At 40.8% G+C, this 25,172-nt stretch overlaps 1 protein-coding gene and 1 pseudogene across 3 annotated transcripts in view; one reads left to right on the top strand and one right to left on the bottom strand.

Moving 5' to 3' along the window:
- Nucleotides 1-25,172, top strand: part of Nsd3 (nuclear receptor binding SET domain protein 3) — a 104,626-nt gene that overhangs the window by 3,257 nt on the left and 76,197 nt on the right. The window lies entirely within an intron of this gene.
- LOC119811018 lies at nt 7,495-8,298 on the bottom strand (annotated as a pseudogene).

Genomic DNA, 25,172 nt, shown 5'->3' with positions numbered 1-25,172 from the left:
AAACTTAAATGTAATATTGTTGAAGTGGTGCTTTCTGAGATTAGACTTGGCATAAATGTTGGGTTTATAGCGGGGTATTTTGATTTGACAATATATGATCTGAATTTTTTTTTTAAATTCTGGAGACAAATTCTGTTCAAAAAGGCCATTCAGCATGTTCTTAAAATTTATTTTGATGCAGGTATTTTGTTTGTATTTCTTTCTTGATTTGCATTTTGTTTGTAATTAAGTAAACTTATGTGCATGAATTATTAATGCCAGCATTTTTAGGAAATTGAGCAATTGTGTATTACAATAGAAAACATCTATTTGGAAACGCAAATGAGCCGTCCCTGAGTGCTCTGTTCTGGGTTCCTTGGATGGGTATCCATCCAGTGAAGAAGTCTATCGTAGTTATTAAACACCTGGAATATAAATCTGTGCTGATTGCTAAATTTTTAAAAATTATTTTATTTTTTGTGTATGAGTGTTTTTACCTGTGTGTGTGTCTGTGTTCGTGGAGGCCAGAAGAGGGTATCAGGTCCCTTGGAATTGAAATTATGGATGGTTGTGAGCTGCCATGTGGGTGCTGGGAATTGAGCCTGTGTCCTCTGGAAGAAGAGCTACTGCTTTTAACCACTGAGCCATCTCTTTACCCTAGTATATCTTTTTTATGTAGTTAGACACTCTCTCTCATATATTCCAGGCTGGCCTCAAACTTTCAATATAGCTGAGGCTGACCTTGAACTTCTGATCTTCCTTCTCCTGAGTGTGCTGATAGTATGGACACTTGCTAGCATGCCTCATTTATGTCAGAGTGCTAGGGCTCTAATGTTTGCTAAGCAGGTGTTTCACCAACTAAACTACATCCCTCTTCCCTTTTTTCTGAGTGGCAAATTAATGAATGGTTTTATAATGGTTTGATTAAAGGAATTTTGAATGAAGGAAGCTAATTTTCCACAAAACTGGTTAGCTTTGGTCCAACTGTCCAAAGTAACTCTAAAGACAATAGTTTCTGGAATTTTAAAATAATCATAATCAACAGTAATAGCTATAGTAATAGTTGTCCTCTTGCAGTGTGCTATGCTTAGTGTCCTGAGACGCCAGTTCTAACTGCTTTTTGCAAATGGAGAAAGAGGTTAGATAACAACATTACAAGTATTATTAAATATTTAAATAACCAAGCTGGTATTTGAGTATAGGTCTTTTGAATTATAGAACCCAGACTGCAAACTGTTTCTACTCATTTCTTCTTTAAAGTCATAAGAATAACCCATGCTTGTTATTTAAGATATTTCAAAAGAATGGTGCCCCCATTGTCACTGTAACTACTTGGAAGTGTCTTGAGTGTCCTAGACAGTGGATTTCCATATATGTGTGTGTGTGTGTATATATATGTATACATACACACACACACACACACACACATATATTGGGCTCACACTCATAATTCTAGAACCCAGGCCTCTGAACTACACCTTGGCCTTTTGTTTCTTTTCTTTTTGGAGCCCGTCCTGGAACTTGCTCTGTAGGCCAGGCTGGCCTCGAACTCACAGAGATCCGCCTGTCTCTGCCTCCTAAGTGCTGGGATTAAAGGTGGCCTTTTCTTATTTTATTGTGAGTTGCTCAGACTGGCCTCAAGCTTGATATCCTCTTGCGTCATTATGTGTATCACAGCTCTGACTGCCGATTTGCTTTACTCAGCAGGCATATGGACCTACAACTTTGAGTCAGGGTGTCACTACGTAACTCTGGCTGTCCTGGAACTCCCTATGTAGACCAGGCTGGCCTCCGACTCGCAGAGATTCATCTGCCTCTGCCTCTGCCTGAGTGCTGGGATTAAAGGCATCCCCCATTAGGTCCAGCTAAATTACCATTCTTTTGCTATTATAAGAATATAGTTATTGTGACTACATTTGTAACAGTCTGTTTTAATGGAAGATAAATGGTACAACCTAGCGTATTTTACGTGAGAAAAAACTGAGGCCTATAGAAGTTAAGTCCAAGGCTTTGGTGACAAACCGGTGACTCAAGACCACATTATTTCCTTACTATGAAAGTCTTTGAGCTGTTCTGTAAGCTCCAGGTGAGAGGGAATGAGCTGAGGTCAGCCAGCGTTAGTGTAATGAATTCCAGGGAGTTGCAGTGAGGCCAGGGTTCATGATTGTGTTTTTTTTCACACTTTGACAGGCAGCATATAGACAAAATGTTTTTTATGTGTAAATGAATTATATCCAGGCTATTTTGAAGTTTGTGTTTTGTTCAATGTAATAGATTTTGGCAGAATTTTCCAATGAAATAGTTAGCAATGACGGGGGAAAATTAGAAGCCTAGTCTTGGTCTTAAAGTAAAATTGAGACACTGATAAGTTTTCTTTGTTTTTGTTTTTAATGAGCTGGAAATTCCTAATTAAAGGCAATAGTTTTAAAAGCATATCAGGCTGGACATGGTGATGCATGCCTTTAATACCAGCACTTGGGAGGCAGAGGCAGGTGGATCTCTGTAAGTTTGAGGCCAGCTGGGGCTACAGAGAGAAACCCTGTATTGAAACACACACACACACACACACACACACACACACACACACACACAAGAAAATAGTTGTCAAGTATGAGGCCAAGAGAAACATTTAGGATCCCAGCACTCCAGAAGATCTCAAGTTGAGGCCAATCTGGTCTAAACAGTGAGACTTTATCTAATGAAACAAAACAAAACAAAACAAAAATCCAAAAAACCACACACACACACAAAGAGTTATAACATCCTACTGTTCATTCATAAAAAGGAATAAATGATAAACACAGCATGGATGAATTTTGAGTTAATTCTCTTAAGTGAAGCTAGACCAAAAAAGAAAACATATTCTGTGATTCCAAACAAAAGTCATATGCACACTACTCCACAGTGACAAGCAGATCAGTCCCAAGAAATTAAAATTCTTAAAGCTTTAAGAAGATTTAGAAGTTGGTATTCATAAAAATATGTTTTTCAATGCAATGCTTTTTTAGTTTTACTTTAGAGAAAAAAACAGTATTATTACTTTTGAAGAAGCAACTCAAATGATTTTTTGATTAATAAACATATCTGACACTTGATTTTTTAAATAATTAATGAGCTTTATTTCTTTAGACTAGTCTTTTCATAAATTATTAATAAGATGGGGCCTATGGGTGAGTTAGCTCAGCAGGTAAAGGCACTTGCTGCCACACATGGCAACCTGAGTTAGATCGCTGGGACCTTACTGGTGGAAAAAGAGAGCTAACTCCTGAAAACCACCCCGACCTACACAGACACTCACACATAAGTGTAGCCTGAAAACATTAGAAAGAGTAACTTCCCAACTAGAGTGACCTACTTAAAAGTTCACCTTATTTTACTGTGTGTGTCTGTGTGAGCGCAGGTGTATTTCCTTTCACTCTGAGTTCCAGGGATCAAACTCAGGAAGTCAGGCTGTCCAGGCATGTCTCTGACCCCACCAAGTTGTCTTGTGACTTCTACATAAGTGCTGAGGTACATACATGTTCCAGCCTCCAACACACACGTAAATAAATGTAATTAAATGAATAAAGTGAAACGTTTTGAATCAGGTTTGATTCAAAACACCTTATTTTAAAAATGTACATGGGGTAGGCGGAGGTGGCATACTCCTTTAATCTCATCACTTGGGAGGCAGAGGCATGTGGATCTCTGTGAGTTCGAGGCTAGCCTGGTCTACAAAGCCAGGTCCAGGACAGCAAAGGCTACACAGAGAAGCCCTGTTCAGAGCTGAGTGGAGGGGGAAGTCCATGAACAGTGTGTTCTACCTGTCTGTTTCACTGTAAAAGATTGGCTTTGATCTAACTGACCTTTATTCCATTAGTTGTTCTGCAGTTGTGTTTGCTTTAAGCCAGTTTAGCAGAACTGTGTGTGTTGGGGGCGTGGTCTGTGCACATGTGGCTGTGCACCTGTGTGCACAAGCACAGAGCTCTTGGGTGACCTTCTCTCCCACTCCTTACCGTTTCCTCTGAAGCAGGGGCTCCCTGTACCTGGAACTTGTGTTCTATTTCTGCCAGGCTGTTAGCTAGCAAGCCTCCAACATCTTCCTGTGTCTGCCCCCACAGTACTGGGGTTATAAGTGTGAGTCTGTGAGATCATGCCTGGCTTATTGTGTGGGTGCTGTGATCTAAACTAGATCCTCATGGCTATGCAGCACATGCTTTCAACCACAGAGCCACCTCTCCAACTTCCTCCTCTCCTAAATTGGGTGGGCAGTGGAGGTGAAGGGCCAAAGTTGAAATCTTGAGTTCCTACCACCATTTCACCTTACCACTGAGGATTAATGTTCTTGTCATTGAATAGAGATGACTACTTCTTAAAGTTGTAGGGCTTCAAATTGGAAGTGCTAAAGTACCTAGACTATAGTAGGCATGCAGTTGGTAATAATACTTCTTTTTTTTAAAAAATATTTATTTATTTATTATGCATACAATACTCTGTCTGTGTGTATGTCTGTAGGCCAGAAGAGGGCAGCAGACCTCATTTACAGATGGTTGTGAGCCACCATGTGGTTGCCGGGAATTGAACTCAGGACCTTTGGAAGAGCAGGCAATGCTCTTAACCACTGAGCCATCTCTCCAGCCCCGATAATACATACTTCTTAAAAACAGAAATAAAGTATTGGGCTGGGCAGTGGAGGCACATGCCTTTAATCCCAGCACTTGGGAGGCAGAGGCAAGTGGATCTCTGTGAGTTCAAGACCAGCCTGGTCTACAAGAGCTAGGACAGGCTCCAAAGCTACAGAGAAATACTGTGTGGAAAAACCAAAAACGAAAAAAGAAAAGAAGTATTGGAGGCTGAGGGTATGGCTCAGTAGTAGAGTATTTTTCTATGCGTAAAGAGGCCTTGGGTTTGATTTTCAGCATTAAAAAGGAAAGGAAAGAAGGAAGAAAGAAAATGCTGCTTACAGATGAGGCTGTCTTTAGTCATATGTTTAGTGGATGAAGAGGTGAACTCACTTGGTTGCCTTAGAAGAAGTTAAAATATGTTGGAGCAGCATCTCTGCATAGGTTGTGTGGGTGGTGGGTGTGTTCAGCAAGAGAACTCGTGTTGGTACAAGTATGAGCAAGAAGTTAACTTTCTAGTCCAAGTTTACTTCCACTGTTGTTATTGTAACCCGATGCATCTGTAACTGAATAATGTTTAGTTTTCTAATGAAACAAGTAAGTGATGTGAAATTTGAATATAGCTGAACCTAAAATCCTGAACTGACTAAACTGGTGAAGCAGAACAGAAAACACCCAAACATCTTTATAGGAAATTAAAAATTTATTAGTTTTATATATTGCTTAGTACTTTAAAATGTATTATTTTTGTCATAATTTTTTTGTTTGTTTTTGTTTTTCAAGACAGGGTTTCTCTGGGTAACACCCCTGACTGACTTGAGATCACAGAGATCCTCTGCCCCTGCCCCGAGTGCTGGGATTAAAGGTGTTCGCCACCACCACCTGGCTTCATAATTGTTTTTTTGACTTGAGGATTGTAGAGAATCTAAGGTATAAGAAAGTAAAATATGAACTTATATTTAGAAAATCTAAGAACCAACTGGCTGCAGTGACATGACTTTAAGACCAGTATTAATAGTACATGCTTTTACTCAGTGGACATTCTGCTTGTCCCTGGGTTTACCTGAAGCTTCATTCTAGCATGTAGTATGATTGCTTAAATGTCTATGTATGTGATCACTCTCCTTTTCTTTCTTTTTTCTTTGTTTGAGACAGGGTGTCTCCCTGTAGACCATGCTGACCTTGAGCTCACAGAGACCCTCTGCCCCTGCCCCGAGTGCTGGGGTTAAAGGTGCCTGCCACATTTCTTTGTTGCATCACATGTGCCCATTTCTTCACAGACCATGACTGACTTGATTTCCGAGAGCAGGTGAGGACGTTTCCCTGAGGTTGTTTGAAGGACAGTGTTTTACTAGATGAGCGCTGTGCAGTCAGTGCTGAGCCGTAGAACTTTAAGATGGTGGGAAGAACTGAGTTTCCTTTTGAGATACGGTTTCCAGCCCAAGCAGCCCCAAACTTGCTATGTCTGACCTTGAACTTCTGACTACAGGCACGTACCACCACTACGGGTAGCAGCTAGGGATTGGATCCTGCCCCCAAAACTAGATTTTTAGAAATTAAAAAAAATCATATTATGTATATTGTGTCTGTGAATATATATGTGCATAAAGACACCCGAGTCAGCCAGAAGAGGGCATCTGGAGCTAGAGTTACAGGTAGCTGTGAGTCACCTGACATAGGCACTGGACTCTGAACTCCACTGTTCAACAGGGCAATGAGCTCCTTTATTTATTTATTTATTTATTTATTTATTTACTTATTTATTTATCTATTTATCTGTCTGTCTGTCTGTCTGTCTATTTATTTATTTTCGAGACAGGGTTTCTCTGTGGCTTTGGAGCCACAGCTCTTGTAGACCAGGCTGGCCTCAAACTCACAGAGATCCACTTGCCTCTGCCTCTTGAGTGCTGGGATTAAAGGCATATGCCACCACCACCTGGTCCACAGGGCAATGAGCTCTTAAGCACTGAGCCATCTCTTGGGATTTGATTTTTAAATGTCTTTCCACCCTGAGGATCTTTGCTATAGATAAATGTCTTACCCCCAGAATGTTTACTATTTTTGAAGTTAATAAACCCTGTCACAGAAAATAGCTAATTAACAGTAATTGTTTGAAACTCAGAATACAGGCTGGTGAGAGGTCTCAGTGGATAAAGGTGTTTGCTGCCAAACCTGAGAAGACCTGAGTTTGATCCCTTAATTGGGAACCCATATGGTGGAGGGACAGAGCCACCGCCTGCATGTAGCGCTCCAATCTCCACATGCACAACTTGGTACTCCTGTATGCCCACCCCCAGTTTTAAAACAGAAAAGTTGGGGGCAAAAAGAGTTGAAAAATGGAAGGTTTTGAAGTTCTTCATTTGTGTTTTCTGGTGTGGGATGGGGCCTGGACTTTAGCTTCTGCTAGGCAGGTGCTTCTGCTGCTCAGCTGCGGGCTTTCACTTTTTTACAGGTGCCCTGCCTACATGTATGTCTGTGTACCACACGCATGCCTGGTGCTGCAGAGGTCAGCAGAAGGCATCCGATTCTCTAGAACTGGAGTTTCAGGGGGCTATGAGCCACCATGTAGGTGCTGAGAACTGAGCCTTGGTCCTCTTCAAGAGCAACCAGTGCCCTTTAGTCACTGAACCAACCTACCAGTTTTCCTAAAATTTTTTAGTCAGTGGAATTAACAACAGCATATAGACTTCTGAGCAATAAAATGTTTTTGGCTTTTTCTTTTTTGCCTTTCTTTTATTTTTTTTTATACAACTCCATATCATGACTTTTAAAACTGCAGTTTTTATTTTTATTTTTTGCAATTTAATAAATGCTCCTCGGTGACTGCTCATGGGTAGGCAGCTTGGCAGTGTTCAGAAAGATCACAGTGATGGTGTCTTCCTAAGGGGGATGTGGTTCTCAGTAGAAGTCACTTTCAAACCAGCAAGGCTGCATTTATGTACCCATCATTTTTAGGATTGGTGATAACTTGGGCATACTTTCCCCAAATAACCTTGCCTCCTTGTGTCACAAGGCCCAGCTCGCTCACATTGGCTTCAATAACCGTATCTTTGGTGATGACACCCGGAGTTGCATATAATGGGGACGATGGATTCTTTTTCACACCAAGTATTGGCAGGCAAAAGGTAGCTTTCAGCCTAGGATGTGTGACATGGGCTTTTTTGAAACACAGACCCATTGGCCTGATAAACCTTTCATATTTAGGTGGTTTTCTTGTAAAACCATCACCAACAAAGACTTTAGTAACCAGCCTCTTCCATGCCTTCTTTTTTATTTTTCCTGTTCAAATAACTTTTGATACTTCTGTTCCTTGGGCACGAACTTTGGGCAGAGGGACTTCCCATTTTCCCGCCTTCTCTTTTCGCTTCTGCTTAATCATGTCGGAAAGCTCTTTTACTCTAGACTGCCCCTCTCTGTCCCGCAGGTTGGCAGGCACTGCTCCTTGTGGAGTCTTTTCATCATTCTTTCACTTGGTGTTTCTCTTTTCATGCATCTTAATAATCTATTTCATTTGTATTTTCTCAGCGTGGTGGTGCTTATGGTAGAGCTTAGCCTTCAGGCCAATCTTTTTTTTTTTTTTTTTTTTTTTTTTTTTTTGCCTTCTTTGAACGTTCCTGGGCCTCCCGACTTACTTTCTCTTTTTCTCATAGTAATCCAAATGATATCCATAGCGTTTACTGTGTAATTCAATATGTTCAATATGCTCATTTTGTGGCATGATGACAGCCACGGAACAGCCGCCGGCAATCTCCCAGGTGCAGAAAACCCCTTCTGGGACTCACTGACTGCGACCCCACTCTGTGCAAGGAGGAACAGGAAAGTGCTTTTTTTGGTTTTTAAAAATATGGTTTCTCTGTATAGTCCAGGCTGGCCTGGAATTTGTTCTGTAGATCAGGCTGACCTTGAACTCAGAGATCTGGTAATAAAATGTTTTAAATGTAGAATTTATGTCCGTATATTTTGGACTAGTGCACTCTTATAATCCCCATTTCTTGTACTTGGAAGGTGAGGCAAGGAGCAGTTGAACTTTGAGAGCTTCAGTTTTACAGTGTTTTAGAAAGACAGCTCAGGTTACCATGAGACTTTTCCATCCTTCCTATTTTCCTTCCTTCCTTCCTTCCTTCCTTCCTTCCTTCCTTCCTCCCTTCCTTCCTTCCTTCCTTCTTTCCTTTTTTGTTTTTTTGAGATAAGGTTTCTTGTGTAACAGCCCTGGCAGTCCTGGAATAAACTCTAGACTAGACTGGCCTTGAACTCACAGAGATCTACCACCTCTTATGCCTCCGACTCTCAAATTCTGGGTTTGAAGGTGTATGTCACTACCAAGATCATTTTTGTTTTTTGAGATAGGGTTTCACTATGCAGCCCTGGCTCACCTTGAACTCAACAGAGATCTGCTTGTCTCTGACTCCCCCTCCTGAGTACTGAGATTAAAAGTAAATTCCACCTTGTGTAACTGTTACCAAGAATTTCTGTTAAGAGTCGCACTCTTGGGCTGGAGAGATGGCTCAGAGGTTAAGAGCATTGTCTTCTCTTCCAAAGGTCCTGAGTTCAATTCCCAGCAACCACATGGTGGCTCACAACCATCTGTAATGGGGTCTGGTGTCCTCTTCTGGCCTCCAGGCATACACGCATACAGAATATTGTATACATAATAAATAAATAAATATTAAAAAAAAAGAGTCGCACTCTTCCATAACAGGAGAAGGTACTTCCATGCTTTGCTTTGGGTTTTAAAGACATCTAAATTTGCTGGTCATGGTGTCATACACCTTTAATCATAGTTCTTGGAAGGGGTGAGTAGAGACAGGCAGATCTCTGAGACACTGTCTCAAAAAGACAAACAAACATGAATTTTAGATACTTGAACTGGTTAGTCTGTCAATAGTGAAGCTGTGCAAAAAGACACTTCAAATGTGTATGATTTTAGTGTTCAGGACAGAGTTGGTATTAATCTATAATTAATATCAAAAAGTAATTTTTCTTGGAGTCATTTTTATAGCTGTCAGGATTCTAATATTCTCATCAGTATAACATGACTGTTTCTTGTAATCCCATTAACAGTGACTCAAATTTTTATATGCTGATACAAAAGACAGTATTTCATAATGTACCCCATATGAATTATAGCACACTGTCGGTAGTTTTATGTGCTTTTAAAGTTATTAGAAAGCCGGGCGGCGGTGGCGCACGCCTTTAATCCCAGCACTCGGGAGGCAGAGGCAGGCGGATCTCTGTGAGTTCGAGGCCAGCCTGGTCTACAAGAGCTAGTTCCAGGACAGGCTCCAAAGCTACAGAGAAACCCTGTCTCGAAAAAAAAAAAAATAAAGTTATTAGATGGTAGAGAATATCATGTTATATAAGGTCATGTAAATATTTCTTAAAATATATATTTTAACTATTGACTCTTAGATGATATGTTCTTTATAGTATGTATTTGTAGCATTAATTTTTTTTACATTTATTTATTTGTGTGTGCATACTGTGATGCATGAGTAAAGCTTAGAAGATAACTTTGGTAGTTGGTTTTCTCTTGTGGGCTGCAGGGTTTTAACTCAGTTCATCAGGATTGCTGGCAAGTTTCTTTACTCCATTGAATCCATCTCACTGTCCCTGTTTTTGGCATTTAATAAAATGCTTTCTAATTTTATTTTTTAATGAAAGTATTACCAGCTGAAATACAGTTGTATATTATAACTATTGAAAAGGCTGAAAAATAATTGGGGTTCATTTTATTTTGTTGTTTTTCTCATAGTGAACTGATTACTTGGTGATTGTCCTTGTGCTGGGTGTAGAAGTAATGTTGCCAGTGCTTTCTCAGCTTTCTTCACAAGTTCTTTTAGAAAGAAAAAGCCAATCTCCTTGGGCATGGTGAGGCACACCTTCAGTTCCACACTCAGGAGGCAGAGGAAGGTGGGTCTCTTGAGTTCAAGCCTAGTCTGTTCTACATAATGAGTTTACATGTCCTAGAGGACAGCCAGAGCTACATAATGAGACCCTGTCTCAAACAAACAACAACAAAAACAAAACAAAACAAAACAAAACCCCCAAAACAAATCCAGTACTGGTCCGGCTGTTAAAGCATGAAACCTTGAATTTGGATCCCAAGTTACCCCTGCACACACACACACACACACACACACACGCAACACACACAAAAACAGGTATAGTAGTTCACCTGTGACCCTAAAACTGGGGAGTAGACAGGTAGAATTTCTGGGAGCTCTTAGCCACCTGTCTCAAAAGATAAAATGGAGAATGATATGGGAAAACCTCTAGTCCTGCAGGTATGTGCACAAACACATATGTATCACCCCATAGGTGCACACGAAGTCTGCAGACAGCTCTGATTCATGCTAACAGCCAGTGGCATCTCAGTAACTCTTATACTTAATGGTAATAAAGTATTTCAGTGGTTAACCCAGTTCTGTGTCCCCTGATATTCTTTTTCTTATGAGAATTGATTTATTGATAATGCGCCAGATACTGCAGTTAGCTGTGGGTGTTCAAAGATGATTTATTCCAATGTTCTTAACACACACTTCATTCTCACCTTAGTTTCTGGTATCTGCTCCTCCACTCCAGTTATGTGCTGTGTTTTCATTTAATGTCTCTTAATTTGATTTCACAGCATATCAAGAAAACATTTCAAAACTCTAACTCACTTAGTATTTATATATTGAGGTGCTATCTACCATCAGTCCAGAGAACTCAGGTCAGTGCTTCTCAGCCTGGAAAACTCTGATTCTCAAATTTCATCCTGGATATTGTCTGCCGGGAGGGACTGGACTGACTCTGTCTCATTTATCTTTTATCTCTGGTGCTCAGTGCTTGACATTAGGCAGGCACTCAGTGTGAAGTGAACACTCTTATCAGGAATGGCCTCTGCGTCACCCCCAGCAGTTCCCTTTATTGCCTTCCTCTCTAATGCTGTTGTAAGCTGTAGGATTATAGGGACCTTGTCTGAGTCTTCAGCCCTGTAACTTTAGCTCTTAGCACAATGTCTGCCCAATAAATGTTTGTTTTGTTAGAGAATTCTGAATGAGTTGGGGCTGTAACGTTTGGTTTCTTTCCCATTATAGCAGCAGCAGAATGGGAAAGAAGGAGCTGGCATGAATCTTCCCTGAACCTTGTCTCAGCCTACAGAGGGTGATTGACAGCAGCTGGTGTCCAGAATTAGTATAGTGGAGTTCTTTCTTGTATGGATGTTTTGGGATCGTGCTTACTTCACACGCACACACCCCTTCCCTTTATGACAAGATAGTCCTAAACCAGGAGTTCAGTGCTGTGGTGGAATGGAAGTAGAATGCTCTGCTAGTGGAGGAGACACGGGACCTGGCTTAGAGGGCCTGGAACTCACAGGGTCCTCCGGAATAACAGTGTGCATCACCATGCCTGCTTGATGATTCCTTTTTTTAATTTAAATTTTTATGGTTAAACAGTTATTTCTTGACCATTTTTAAATAGTTTGTCTCTTGCCACTTCAGTCATTGTAGTAATGAAGGGCCACTTTTTTTTTTTTTTTTTTGGTTTTTCGAGACAGGGTTTCTCTGTAGCTTTGGAGCCTGTCCTGGAACTAGCTCTTGTAGACCAGTCTGGTCTTGAACTCACAGAGATCCGCCTGCCTCTGCCTCCCGAGTGCTGGGATTAAAGGCACGTGCCACCACCGCCCGGCCTGCTCTAGCTTCTTTTGGCTAACTCTTACATTTTATTTAACCCATCTCCATTAATCTGTGCATCACCATGAGGTCGTGGCCTACCAGCAAAGTTTCAGTGTGTCTGTCTCCAGAGGTGGCTCCATGGCTTCTCTCTGCTTCTGCCTCCTTTCTCCCGGCATTCAATTTAGTTTTCCATGCCTAGCTAAGTTCTGCCCTGCTATAGGTCCAAAGCAGTTTCTTTATTCATTAATGGTGATCACAGCATAGAGGGAAATCCCACATCACCTCCCCTTTTCTGTTTAAATAAAAGGAAAGTTTTAACTTTAACATAATAAAATTATATATAACAAAACAGTTATCAAGCAAGAATTACAGTTATAATATTTATATCTACTTTATCTTTTATTATAACTAAGGAAAACTATATTTATAAATTCTTCAACTCCATCAAAGACTCCAGAAGGATATAATATTACCTAAACAAACAGGAAGTACATTGTAAGCTACTTCTGAAACTCTAGAATTGACAGAGACATCTCGCTGCCTGGACAGTCACCCAGAGTTCTTCTGTACTGTTGGGGCATCCATCTTCAGCCTATAGGCCCATAGTGTCTGGCAGACTCTTTCATGAAGCAGGAACCCCAAAGGATCATCTCACCTATAGGCAAGTTCAGCAGTCATCTCTCTGTGGCTCCTGCCTGTCCAGTTTGCCAAGCAGTCCAGGCAAGAGCAGTTTCTTGCCCAAATGGCTAGCAAACTCCGTAAGGAGCTTCTTTGATGCCCATCTTCTTCTTGAAGTAATTGGTACTGCCAGGAGCAGATGTGTCTCATTGTCACAAAAAGTCCTAAGTTATTAAAACATTTAAATGCAATATTCTGAAGGTCTCTGAAAGATTTGAAGAATACCTATCTAACTGAAATATATCTCTATATATCTAGAAACCCTAACTAACATGAGTATAAGCTTGACTATCATAGATGATTATCTATAAACCTATATTTCATAATTATACATTACATTTTTAAATGAGCTGCACAATACAATACCTTAAGATCAGAAATACATGTACACAGTATAACAAAATTGACCTTAAATTTGTATCAATAAACCAAGATCCATACCAATGCAAAATCTTTATATCATATCTCCTTTTAAATGTAAAAAAAATTTATAAACAATATTTGGGTATATGGGTGTAGTTATTCTCCAAACTGCTTCCTACTGTTTGTTGGGCCAAGTAATTTTTTTTTTTTTGTTTTTTTTTTGTTTTTCGAGACAGGGTTTCTCTGCAGCTTTTTTAGAGCCTGTCCTGGAGCTAGCTCTTGTAGACCAGGCTGGCCTCGAACTCACAGAGATCCGCCTGCCTCTGCCTCCTGAGTGCTGGGATTAAAGGCGTGCGCCACCACCGCCCGGCTGCCAAGTAATTTTTTGAGGAGTGTTAAGGCAATCTTTCAGGGAGTCTTGATCCATCAAACTTTATTAGTCTGGAAGCAATCCACAGGTTCTCATCCTCTGTGGAAACAAAAGAAGAACCTTTTTTCTAAAGCAACATATCCTTAGACTCAAATTTTGAATTCAAGATACCTTTGAGATATATATGTTGGCTTAGCTTAGCAGTCTCCAGAATCAAATGTCTCTCTGTAGTCAAAAAATTCAAAGATAACACAATAATATGTATAATCCAGACTCTGTGAATTTTCCATCTTTATGTGGCTTGTTTTTACTCTTTTTGTACAAGTTTAATATTTATTTTCTTTACTCTTTTAATCTAATGACTATCAGTACTCTGTCTCTTTAAAGACTTTATTTTTTTAAAAAACCATTTACTTCTTTTTATAACTCTCTGTACTCCTTTTTTTTTTCTCTCCCAAGCCTATGTACATTTATCCAACACTGTGACCCATTTAGAAGTCTTTTATGTCTGAATCTGTTCTATTGTGTGTGTATCTGTAATTCTTTACTGTCCAGGAGCACTTCTTAAAAACTTATTGCCTGTTTGCCTTGCCCAGTCCAGCATGGTGGAGCTGCTGGCCACTTCTGAGAGCCATGCACACCACCCCACTTCCAGGCACACAGCTGGTCCACATTGCCATCAAGCAAGCCACATCATGCTTCTCACAAACCCCATCCAGATGCTCAGTCTCCTGAAAGAGCCAGTGGTCACACTGGCAGCACGGCCCAGAAAGTCTGCATTTCAAAGCTGGGGCTTTTTTTTTTTTCTGCTACCACTGAGTCAGGGAAACCTCTCTTAAAAGAGCTGTGGCGAGCTGCCAGCAAACAACCAGAAGCTGTGTCAAACTCTGTATTTTTATGTCTAGAATTCCTTTCCAAGCCCTCTTAGATTTTAAGTGGATTTTAGTCAACCACGTTGGAGCCAATTTGTAGTAAGGAGGGGCCGCTTGTTTGTTCCTGACTGTTCAGTTCTGAAATAACCACACAGAAACTGTATTATTTAAATCACTGATTAGTCCATTAACTCTAGCTTCTTTTGGCTAACTCTTACATCTTAATTTAACCCATCTCCATTAATCTGCGCATCACCACGAGGTTTCAGCCTGTCTGTCTCCAGTGGTGGCTCCATGGCTTCTCTCTGACTCCGCCTCCTTTCTACCAGCATTCAGTTTAGTTTTCCTTGCCTAGCTAAGTTCTGCCCTGCTATAGGTCCAAAGCAGTTTCTTTATTCATTAATGGTAATCACAGCACACAGGGAAATCCTACATCATGTCATGTCACTTGTATGCAGACTTAGGTCTGTTCCTTTCTACTGCTTCACCTTTTAATTACTCTACCTCAATAACATGAATACTATACCTCAGTGGGGATAACATTTTATTTTAAGCTTGATTACCATGTTCAGTGAAATCATAATTCTTTGAATGAATAATAGAAATTTTATTGTTGTGCAATGTACATACTTCATTTTTTTAAGGAAAAATATGATTTGCCCACTGGTAGTAGCACATGTCTTTAATCCCAGCACTTGGGAAGCAGAGGCAGAGGCAGGCAGATCTATGTGAGTTCAAGGCCAGCCTGGTTTATAAATGAGTTCCAGGACAGCCAGAGCTACACAGAGAAACCCTGTCTCAAACAAAACCAAAAAAGAAAAAAGAAAAGAAAAAGAAAAACATTGTTTGTGGGAGGGTTTTTTTTTGAGACATTATTCATGCTTATTAAAGCTCACTTTTTCAAAGATTTTATTTTTGACAGGATCTCAGTATGTAACTCTAGTTAGCCTGGAACTTGTCATGTAGACCAGGCTGGCTTTGAACTCCCGATCTCTGCATCCCCAGTGATGGAATCTAAAGCATGCACCATCATGCCTTGCTAAAGCTCACTCTTTTAAAGTATACAAAAATGGTGTGGCTTTTAGTGTCCTTGCAGGTTATCCAACCATCATTTCTGTATCCAGAGCATCACCTGGGAAGAGGCCCCAATTCCGGTTACATGTAAAATAAACACTTAAAAAAATCTCGTTCAGAATCTGAGCCTAGTGCTGTGTATAGTCCAGTTACCTGGGGCTGAGCTGAGAGGAAAGCTGAAGAACAGTAGATAGGACTTGCTTCTTCCTTTGGTGGAGAGTGAGTGAAGGCACCTGAAAATGTAAAGTGAATGTAGTCTCTCCTTAGTATTTATTTTTATTTAAGAATTCAATTCCAGGGGCTAGAGAGATGACTCAGTGGTTGGGAGCACTGACTGCTTTTCTAGAGCATCCAGGTTCAATGCCCAGCACCACATGGCAGTTCATAGCTGTCTGTAACTCCAGTTCCAGAGGATCTGATACCCTCATACAGACATACATACAGGAAAAACACCAATGTCCATACAATTAAAAAAAATTCCATTTATTTGTGTGTGTGCAACATATGGACACAAGTGGTGGTCGGGGTAACTTGTAGGAGTCGGTTCTCCCTGCCTGGACTGAGCTCCGGTGGTCAGGCTTGGAAGCAGGCACCTTTCCAGCCAATCATTCTTTTTACTATTTTTTTTCAGTTGTTTATTCTTTTAAGCAAGTAGGTTTTCCACTCAAACTTAGCAATTAGGTATCAGGTTCAATTTCTTTTAGAAAGGCTGCCTTGGAAAGTACCTTGAGTAAAGATCCACAGATAAGGTTGCTAAAACAGAATGCTAATTCTCGTAAGCTGCCTTGGTGGTATAATAATGTTTTATTAGTGTGACGCTGAGCAGTCACTGGGGGACAGGTTTCCTTGTAAGTCATAGCCTGAAACTTTCAGAGCTAGCCCAGCCAGAATGGCTGCAGTTAGTTCCTTCTTTCTTTTTCTTCTTTCTTTATTTTATTTTATTGAGACAAGGTCTCACTATGTAACTCTGTCTGTCCTGGAACTCCAAGTGCTGGGATTAAAGGCATGTGCCACTACTCCCAGTCTGGTAAAAGTTCTTTCAAACCTTAAAATTTTGATATTTTCAAATTGTCTTTTAAAAAGCCACAGGAAAACCAAAAAAAAAAAAAAAATATAAAGAACCTGTAGAGATAATACCATTATATAATAGCCTGAAAAATCTATGTTTGCATTACTGTGAGTTTTACAAACTGAGAGAAAATGCCCAAATTTTAGTTAGAAATTAGATATCTCTACCCCGATTTTTGTATATGTACATATAAAATGTCATTGGAAGCAGTTCATTTTATTTGTTGGCAAAATAGTAAGTCTTGTAATCTGATGTTCTCTCAGAGGGCAGGACAATCTAAAGACAAACGGAGCAACCTCTTCCACTTGAAAGCTTGTTTGTATTTCCCCACAAAAAATTTCAGGCAGGATCCATTTTGTTTTAAAGATTAGCCTTCTATTGAGGTTACTGTGCCAAATTCCGGTATTGCCTTTCATCTCTGGGAAATGGATGAGATGCTTATCAATTCTAGTTGCGTTTTGTGAAAGTAAACACTGTTATTTCCTTTTTGGTGCTTCAGAGGTGTGGTCAGGTTCTTAGAACCCTGTGAGTTTCGTTATTTTTTTTTCCAAAAACTCTATCACCATTTATAACTTAATGGTAACTTTAAATTTTGAGTATAAACAACCCATGAGAACCTCATACTAGGGAGGCTGAGGCAGATGGATCTTTGTGTTTGAGGCCATAGTAAGTTTCAGGAGAGCCAGGACGTCACAGTGAGAACCTGTCTCAATTTGAAACAAAACTAAAAAGCAACAACAAAAACCCCACAAAAACCTGTATGAGTTAGAGAAAAGAATGTTAGTTTTTAGTGTAATTGGGACCCTGTGTAGAGTGCAGGACTAGACTTTTTCTTCTGTTCTCAAGAGCTGCTGAATGACTTAACAGTTTTAACATAGGTATAAAGCAAGATAACACACTTCCATTATTCTAAGTGCATACTTGTTACATTACTAAAATTTTAAATTTAAAAAGTTAATTTTAAATTATGAAATCAAAATGAGCAGTCCAAAAATTATTATTATTATTATTGGTTTTGCAAGGCAGGGTAAACCAGGCTGACCTTTGACTCAGAGATCCTTCTGCCTCCGCCTCCTGAGTGCTGGGAGTAAAGACGTGTGCCACCACTGCCCCAGGATGATTTTATTTATTTGTTTGTTTATTTATTTATTTAGGCAGAGTGTCTTAGAGTATCTCTTGCTCTGAAGAGGTAAGACCCCATGACCACGGCAGCTCTTATAGGGAAGCATCTCATTGGGGATGGCTCACAGTTCAGAGGTGTGTGTAGTCCATTGTTTTTCTTTCCTTCTCTCTCTCTTTCTTTTTTTTGAGACAGGGATTCTCTGTGTGGCTGTCCTGGAATTCACTCTGTAGACCAGGCTGGCCTCGCACTTAGAGATTCACCTGTCTCTTGAGTGGTGGGATTAAAGGCGTGCGCCACCACCAGGCTAGTCCACTGTTTCTATGGCCAAGAGCATGGTGACGTGCAGGCAAACATGGTACTGGAGAAGGAACTAAGAGTTCTACATCTGGATCCAAAGGCAGCAGGAATTAAATATAGTTGAACACATCATTAAGTATAATTGGACACAGAACCAAAATAGTATGGCACCTCTGTGTCAAGACTCCACATTTTTGTTTTTTTTAAAAAGGTGATTCTCCACTCTTTCAAGGTTATATGTCTTAGTTGTCTTTTAAGATGACCCGGTTAGGTTTAAAATATTGAAGCCCCTCTGAACCTTCTACTTGGGTTCTAGGAGCATGTACATGTAGTATGACAAATTGACTCTTAAAAATTAACGTAAACAGCAGCTAGCGAGATGGTTCAGTGATTGAGAGCACTTGCTGCTCTTGCAGAGGTCCCCATTCATTTCCCAGCATCCACACAGCTGCTCCACAGCCGTCTTTTACTCTAGTTCCAGAGGTCTGAGGCCCTCTTCTGGCCTCTTTGAGCACTGCATGCATAGGGCACACAAGCACCCATGTGAGCAAAACACCCATACATATGAGATAAAAATAAATAGGGCTGGGGAGAAGGGTCAGTGGCTAAGAGTATGTGTTACTCTTATAGAGGGCCGGAGTTCAATTTCCAGCACCACATTAGGTAGCTCACAATTGCCTGGAACTCGAGCTCCAGGGTTTCCTCTGGTCTCTAATCTACTACTGCACACATGACGTTTAATCATTAAAACTAATATCTAATAAGTATTAAATGTTATGTGTATGGGTTCACCTGCATGTGTGCCTGTGCCACCACATGTATGTCTGGTGCTAGGAATCCAATCAGGGTCCTCTGGAAGAGCAGCCATTGCTCTTAACTACTAGTCATTTCTCTAGCCTCCCAAATACACAAATCCTAAGAAAACACAATTCACATAGGCAGCATTCATTCTAAGAGGCACACACAGGGATGCCGGGAACTTCCTCAGACTAGCTAGGCTTCAGTGACCGTTTCTGTGGGATCACTCTGACCTCAAGAGGTGGACAGAATTAAGAGGAAAAAGGGGTTTAAAGGGCACATTACATGTAGGAGGACATTAGTAAGGACACAGAGGTGTGGCCCGAGAGCGATGATCCTAGCATTCAGCATGCTGGATCAGAATGCCTTCAGAGTAGCTGAGGGGTAGTCCTTGCCTGGAGGGTGATAACATTTGCTCTGTCCATCAAGGTATTTAGACTTTTTCTGGGTAGTGAGAAACCTCTAAAGGAGTTTGTCTGGAAAGCAATGCATTTAAATTTACAAATTGACACTGGAATATTTTAGGGTTAGGTAGTCTATCACAATGGGCATCTTAGAGACACTTCTGATTCTGAAAGGCCTTAGTGGTGTTCAGTAGAAGGAATTTTGAATACAACAAAATATAAAGTTCTGACATTTATATAAACTCGTATAAATGAGTGTGTTTATGGCCTAGCATGTATTTCTATAAGGTAGAATCCAGCAAATGTATGTTCTACCAAAGAAAATTATTTTGTTGATTTATTAAATGTATTAACCTATACATTTAGTATGTTGTTAATGCTTAGTTGGTATTTTTATCTTAAAGTTGTTCATTTAAAATATGTAATATGGTTACTTTCTTTTTTCTGTCTCTGGTTTGACTTAAGAATCTAATCCCCCCTTCCTTCCTTCCTTCCTTCCTTCCTTCCTTCCTTCCTTCCTTCCTCCCTCCCTCCCTCCCTCCCTTTCCCTTTCCCTTTCCCTTTCCCTTTCCCTTTCCCTTTCCCTTTCCCTTTCCCTTTCCCTTTCCCTTTCCCTTTCCCTTTCCCTTTCCTTTTTTTGAGACAGGGTCTCTCTATGTAGCCATGGCTGGCCTGGAACTTGCTATGTAGGTTAGACTGGTCTGGAACTCAGAGAGATTCATCTGCCTCTGTACCCTGAGTGCTGAGATTAAACATGTGACCTACCATGCCTAGGTTGATATACTTTGTGAAATTATCACTGTTCCCATGAATAAATTGGAAGAAAAATAAGAGTCCACAACTTTAGTTGATAATTTTCAACTTTTCCTCCTTCTCTTCCTTTGTTTTATTTTTTCCTCTTTTTTCTTTCTGCTTTGAAACTATATGGACAGCTACAACAGAATTTTTGAAAGCATTCATCAAGGGGCTAGAGAGATGGCTCAGTGGTTAAGAGCACTGGCTGCAGCCAAGCAGCAGTGGTGGCTCACACCTTTAATCCCAACATTTAGGAGGCAGAGGTATCCGAGGCCAACCTAATCTACAGAGTTCCAGGACAGCCAGAGCTGTTGTTACACAGAGAAACCCTATCTCAAAACAAAATAAAACTAAAACAAATACTAGCTGCTCTTCCAGAGGACCTGGGTTCAATTCCCAGTACCCATATGGTAGTACATACCTGTCTGTAACTTCACTTTCAGGGGATCCAACACCCTGACACAGCATAGACACACAGACAGATGAGGCACCAATGTATATAAAATAAATTAGAAAAAAGAGAAGTTTATCTTGTGTGTGTGTGTGTGTGTGTGTGTGTGTGTGCGCGCGTGTGTGTGTTTAGTGTATGTGCATGTGGAGGCCAAAAGTCAGCATCAATACCCTCTTTAATGGCTCTCCTTCATTTCATTAAACAGGTCTTTCACTGAGCTTGGAGTTTGTCAGTGTGGCTAGGTTTGTAGGCTGTAGCTGTCTGCCTGTCTCCTCCCTAGTACACCATTGTGCTCTGTGTAGAAGGAGACTGTTCATTTCCCAGCCTCCCAGACCCGAATAATAACATAGAAACTATATTAATTACAGCATTGCTTGGCCAATAGCTTAGGCTTCTTATGAACTAACTTTTACATCTTAAATTAACCCATTTCTATTATTTTATAATTTACCATGAGGCTTGTGGTAAGGTTCTGGTGCTTGGGCACCTTTCTCCTTCGGTGGCTACATGGCATCTTTCCGACTCTGCCTTCTTTTCTCCTCTATCTCTGCTTGGAATTCCCACCTTGCTCTATTCTGCACTGCCATAGGCCCAAAGCAGCTTCTTTATTAACCAATGGTAATAAAACATTCACAGCATACAGAGGGAAATCCCACATCAGCTCTGCTTTTCACATGGGTCTTGGGGCTCAAACTCAGGTCCTCGTGTTTGCTCAGCAAGACCTTTACTGACTGAGCTATCTTACTAGCACTTTACCTTCTTCCAAAAAAAATACTGTATTCATTTAGCATGTGTACGTGCATGAGCATGTTATAGTGTGCATGTGGAGTCTAGGGCCAAATGGCAACTTGTCATTGTCAGTTTTCTTCATTCTCCATGTTCCCAGGGATTGGAACTAGAGTCATCAGGCTTTACTATCGCACCAGCACCCCCCCCTTTTAAAACTTTGATAAAAGAGTTTATCAGAAATTGTGTAGCAGTTTTATTTACTTAAAAGTGCAGATTACAGGGTTAGGGTTATGCATCATTTAGGAGAGTATTTGTCTAGCATACACAGAGCACAAGGTTTGATCCCCAGCTCAGCATAGAAACAGCAGTGGTAGTCCATGTGTAATACTGTCACTGAGGAGACGGAGGCAGGGGGACTGGAAGGTTAAGGTTTGCCTTGACTGCCAAGCATGTTTGAGGCCTGCCTGGGCCCTGTCTCTGAAGTACAGGTTACGGTGAAGAGAAGATCTGTGCAGTTGCTGAGTCTCCACCAAATGGAGCCCTGGGTAGGGGTGCGGAGTGTGCAGCATGTGAAGGGCTTGGTTTTTTGTTATTTACTTCACATATTTAGGAATTGGGAAAAATTACTCTTTAAGAGCTGATGTTATTGAGCAAAGTGTGTATTTGAAACCTGTTGTTAATGTATGTGGGACTATGGTCTTGGCTTTTCATTTGAACAGTGTGGATAATAATAGTATTTTTAGAGAAGTATTTGGAGAGTACTTGAATAATGTAATAAATCTGAAGCATTTGGAGCATAGTGATACATAGTAAACTGCTAAAGGTTAACTGTTTGTGATATTAACTATTTAAAGAATTTTAAAACATTTACTTTATATGTATGAATGTTTTGTATACATATATGTATGCAGAATAGCTGTGTGTCTGGTGCCCAGAGAGGTAAGAAGAGAGCATCAGACCCCCTAGAACTAGAATTACAGAGAGTTGTAAGTCACCATGAGGGCCCTGGGAATCAAAGTGGGGTCCTTGCTCTAAACCTCTGAACCGTCTCTAACCCTGCTATTATTAACTCTTTATATCATTATATTATCACTGTTATGTTTAGTAGAAAAATTGGGATTCATTAATTTGTTTTCTCATTTATTCATTCATTTACAGTGTTGGGATCAAACCCATGGCTTTATACCACCAGGATACACCGCCACCATAGGTCTACTGCCCTTGCCTGAGTTTATTTAGGGCACAAAGATGTCAGAATTTTTAAATACTTGTACAGAGTGGTTTTAATGCAGTGGGTGAAAAACTCCCTAAGTTCCCCGGCCTGCTTTTCGTGGCCTTGGCCTCCTCGCCTCGCCTCACGTTACTTTTCTTCCTCAAACGCCTTTTCATTAGCAGTGGCCATGCAGTTTGACTCCTGGTCACCTTATGTTTCACACTGCTTACTTCTACCTTAGGAGCCTTACTCATTGAGTCTTAGTAAAGACATTGTAAGGGCTGGAGAGACAGCTCAGTGATTAGGAGCATGGTGACTCCCAATAGTCTGTAACGGGGTTCTCAGGGATCTTACATCCTCTTTCGACTTCCATGGTCATCAGGCATGCATATGGTGCACGTGCATACATGCAGGCAAATACTCATGCACATAAGATTAAAAATAAAAAATACATTATGAATGCTTTAGGTCAGGTCTTTTCTTCTTAACTAGCTCTTTTGTATCCAGTATTGTGCCAAGTAACAGGGAAGAGGAGTGAGGGTGAACCAAGCAGGCACTATCCTAAGTCCTTTTGTGGACTGTTGTCTTCTGACAACCCTGTACAAGGTAGACACAGGCTCTAGAAGAGACAACTAAAGAAGGTTAAGGGATCCAGAAAACACTGCCTAAAATCATAGGTCCACATAGAGTTGGGCATTGGGCCCAGAACTGTGTATTAGTCAACATAGAATGGTCCTCTTGTGAGGTTCTAATCCTGGCATCAATCCATGTGCCCTCTGTTTACAGGTTCTGCCTGGCTTTCCAGTGTATAAAAACCACTATAGACCTTCTTACTGTCCCTCTCGCGTGTACACGCGTCTCTGTCTATCCCTCCCTCTCGCCCTCCCTCCCTCCCTCCCCCCCTCCCTCCCTCCCCCCCTCCCTCTCTCTCTCTCTCTCTCTCTCTCTCCCCCCTCTTTAATAAATGTTTAGCTTTATGCCTTCAAAAAACAAAAAAACAAAAAACACTATAGAATGACATGTGTAGTTTCAAAATACCGTGAAAAATAGAATTATCAGAAAACCTGACTTTGCTATTCCAACACTAGGGAGGCAGAGACAGGTGGATTTCTGTGAGTTTTAGGCCAGCCAGAGTGAGTGATACCCTGTCTAAACAAGACGAAACAAAAACTGTTTCATGGACTAGCCAGATGGCTCAGCAGGTGAAGGCACTTGCTACGAAATTAAGTTTGATCTGTGGGACCCACATAGTGGAAGTAGGGAGCCATCTCCTGACAGTTGTCCTCTGACACATGCCTACATGTACAAATGAGCATACAAAATAAAAATGAAAAATCCAACCTTTTCCAACTTTTACTTTAAAAAGTTTAAAACCTTTAGAAAGGAGGGTTGTGTATGGTGGCTTCAGCCTTTAGTCTCAGCCCTCTGGAACCAGAAGCAAGTGGATCTCTGAGTTCAAGACTAGTTACAGGCCGACCAGGGCTATGTAATGGACACATTTAGAGTAAAAACCGAGTTTCAGATATGAGGAGTGCCTCCCACAGACATTCGGATTACAGTATGGTGTTTGGGGGAAGTGAGAAGGTCCCGCAGTGGAAACACTGAAGGCTCTTGCAGAGAAGGTACTGTTGGGATCTCAGCTTCACCATTTCATCCCACTTCTGTTAGCTGCACTGACTGAGAGCAAATCATTTGGTTTCTTTTTAAATTTCCTTGTATGAAGTGGAATTACTATTTCCTCATAGAGGTAAGTAGGTGTATTGTGAGAGTGTGCCCACAGCCTGAAGCTGGGGCTCGCAGCTGCTCGGGAAAGTGGTTCACACGCGCTGTCTGGATGATGGACAGGGTATGGACGTCCTTGACAGGCATGGGGCAGATTCGCTGTTATGAAGGTGTAGTCCTTCTGAGTTTGGAACTAGACGTCTAGAAGTCTAATTTCAAGAACTATCTTCTAACTGCTGTGAAGAAAAGTTAGAGGTGACTGTTGCCTTTAGTTACAGCATTTAGGAGGCCACGAGTTCACTCCAGGTCATCCTGGACTACATTAAAAATGAAATGAGAAATATCTATAAAATCAGTGATCATAGTCTAGCATAAGGTGCCAAGGGCTGGTTTGTGTTTTGAAATTAAAAGTTAAAAAGCAAGTCAGATTTTAAAAAGAAAAAACTGCCAGGCGTGGTGATGCACACCTTTAATTTTAGCACTCAGGAGGCAGAGGCAGGTGGATATCTGAGTTCGAGGCCAGCCTGGTCTACACAGCAAGTTCCAGGCTATCCAGGGCAACATAGGGAGATCCTGTCTCAGAAAACAAACTTAATAAGAAGCTATAGGGTTTGTTCAAACTAGTTAATTTAACAGGGAAGGAAGAATAAGTCACTTGTAATTTGTAACATGGGACACTATGAAAAAAGCAGAAGCCATGACAAAGTGATCAGGAAGCAAAGGTGAGTAGGGGGACAGGCCTGCTTCCAGTCTTGAATGTGTGACTCTGAGGTTAAAGTATGGCTGTCCTTATGTCACCAGTTTCTGGCAAAGATACTGTGAAAAAGAACACAGATTAGAAAGCAGGAAATTTGGTCCTCAAGCCAAGTCACTAATTAGCTTTGTGGCCCTGGGAAAATCTACATCTCCGGTATTGAGTGTAGTTATAAGTGAAGCTAATGCACATCTGCCTTGGCAGCCTTCCAGGGTTGTTTTG

Source organism: Arvicola amphibius, chromosome 4, assembly GCF_903992535.2.
Source record: "Arvicola amphibius chromosome 4, mArvAmp1.2, whole genome shotgun sequence".
Classification (NCBI taxonomy): domain Eukaryota; kingdom Metazoa; phylum Chordata; class Mammalia; order Rodentia; family Cricetidae; genus Arvicola; species Arvicola amphibius.
The sequence above is the reverse complement of the archived record's forward strand: the minus strand, read 5'-3'. Positions and strand labels throughout refer to the sequence as shown.